This window comes from Engystomops pustulosus, chromosome 1 (genome assembly GCF_040894005.1).
Source record: "Engystomops pustulosus chromosome 1, aEngPut4.maternal, whole genome shotgun sequence".
NCBI lineage: Eukaryota > Metazoa > Chordata > Amphibia > Anura > Leptodactylidae > Engystomops > Engystomops pustulosus.
This window is the reverse complement of record NC_092411.1, coordinates 242,175,061-242,177,516: the sequence shown is the minus strand read 5'-3', so window position 1 is coordinate 242,177,516 and position 2,456 is coordinate 242,175,061. Positions and strand designations below refer to the sequence as shown.

The following is a 2,456-nucleotide window of genomic DNA, read 5'->3' as shown; positions in this document are numbered from 1 at the left end:
GCATCTTTGGGATGTGGTGGAACGGGAGATTCGCATCATGGATGTGCAGCCGACAAATCTGCGGCAACTGTTTGATGCCATCATGTCAATATGGACCAAAATCTCTGAGGAATGCTTCCAGCACCTTGTTGAATCTATGCCACGAAGAATTGAGGCAGTTCTGAAGGCAAAAGGGGGTCCAACCCGTTACTAGCATGATGTACCTAATAAAGTGGCCGGTGAGTGTATATATATATAGATTAAAGCTTTTTCCTCATCAATGCTGTAAAATATGGAACGCTTCACGAATTTGCGTGTCATCCTTGCGCAGGGGCCATGCTAATCTTCTCTGTATCGTTCCATATATATATATACTCACCGACCACTTTATTAGGTACACCATGCTAGTAACGGGTTGGACCCCCTTTTGCCTTCAGAACTGCCTCAATTCTTCGTGGCATAGATTCAACAAGGTGCTGGAAGCATTCCTCAGAGATTTTGGTCCATATTGACATGATGGCATCACACAGTTGCCGCAGATTTGTCGGCTGAACATCCATGATGCGAATCTCCCGTTCCACCACATCCCAAAGATGCTCTATTGGATTGAGATCTGGTGACTGTGGAGGCCATTTGAGTACAGTGAACTCATTGTCATGTTCAAGAAACCAGTCTGAGATGATTCCAGCTTTATGACATGGCACATTATCCTGCTGAAAGTAGCCATCAGATGTTGGGTACATTGTGGTCATAAAGGGATGGACATGGTCAGCAACAATACTCAGGTAGGCTGTGGTGTTGCAACGATGCTCAATTGGTACCAAGGGGCCGAAAGAGTGCCAAGAAAATATTCCTCACACCATGACACCACCACCACCAGCCTGAACCGTTGATACAAGGCAGGATGGATCCATGCTTTCATGTTGTTGATGCCAAATTCTGACCCTACCATCCGAATGTCGCAGCAGAAATCGAGACTCATCAGACCAGGCAACGTTTTTCCAATCTTCTACTGTCCAATTTCGATGAGCTTGTGCAAATTGTATCCTCCGTTTCCTGTTCTTAGCTGAAAGGAGTGGCACCCGTTGTGGTCTTCTGCTGCTGTAGCCCATCTGCCTCAAAGTTCGACGTACTGTGCGTTCAGAGATGCCCTTCTGCCTACCTTGGTTGTAACAGGTGGCGATTTGAGTCACTGTTGCCTTTCTATCAGCTTGAACCAGTCTGCCCATTCTCCTCTGACCTCTGGCATCAACAAGGCATTTCCGCCCACAGAACTGACGCTCATTGGATGTTTTTTCTTTTTTTTTCGGACCATTCTCTGTAAACCCTAGAGATGGTTGTGCGTGAAAATCCTAGTAGATCAGCAGTTTCTGAAATACTCAGACCAGCCCTTCTGGCACCAACAACCATGCCACGTTCAAAGGCACTCAAATCACCTTTCTTTCCCATACTGATGCTCGGTTTGAACTGCAGGAGATTGTCTTGACCATGTCTACATGCCTATATGCACTGAGTTGCCGCCATGTGATTGGCTGATTAGAAATTAAGTGTTAACGAGCAGTTGGACAGGTGTACCTAATAAAGTGGCCGGTGTGTGTATATAGACAGTCCCCAGGTTATGTACAAGATAGGTTCCTTGGGTTTGTAGTTAAGTTGCATTTGTATGTAAGTCGAAACTGTATATTTTTTAATTGTAGCTACAGGCAAAATTTTTTTTGCTGTAATGGGACCAAGGATTATCAATAAGACTTCATTACAGACACCTTACATCTGATCATTGCAGCCTGGGTCTAAAGAAAAGCACCAGAGAGCTTCACCAGAGGTTACAGGAGCAGAGAGGTCCATCTGTCGCTAGGGGTCCTCTGTAAGTCGGGTGTCCTTAAATAGGGGACCACCTGCATACATATATATATATATATATATATATATATATACGGTATGTATATATATATATATATATATATATATATATATATACATATACGACATTCAGTGAAAATTAGCCCTGACAAATGTATCACCATGACTCCTATTTTTAAGCTAGTAGCCAAGAGATGTGAGAAGACTGTATTAGAACTTCTACATGAATTTGGGGAAATGGAACTGTGACCTCTTTCTTTCTTAAAAAGCATATGAATAAAGTTATGGCTGCATTTTAAAGTTGTAAGTGGAAAATTGGATGTAATTTTGTCATTAGCATCTATTGGCTAAGCTAGTATGACATGATTACCGTACCATGTAATTACTACCAGAAGCGCTCACTATAATCAATCTGTACTTCCTAAAAAAATACCCTCCCCTATTAGTATTATGGTCTTATTAAATAATTACTGTAGTTAAATGTCATACAGTAAAGTTATTAAAATTGCTGTCAGAGAGACTTTACTGACCTTTTTTTCCTAAGCTCCGGTCTGATTACTCTGCTAAGGAACTAATGGTTTCATTATTTCTTCCAGGAGACGATGTGGTGTAATTGG

General features: G+C 42.1%; 1 non-coding gene across 1 annotated transcript; it reads right to left on the bottom strand.

The window, feature by feature from the left end:
* Positions 1-265: 265 nt before the first annotated feature.
* Positions 266-375, bottom strand: LOC140087560 (U6 spliceosomal RNA). The gene has a single exon (XR_011850013.1). It is a non-coding gene; the product is annotated as a U6 spliceosomal RNA (small nuclear RNA).
* Between the last annotated feature and the right edge of the window lie 2,081 nt (positions 376-2,456).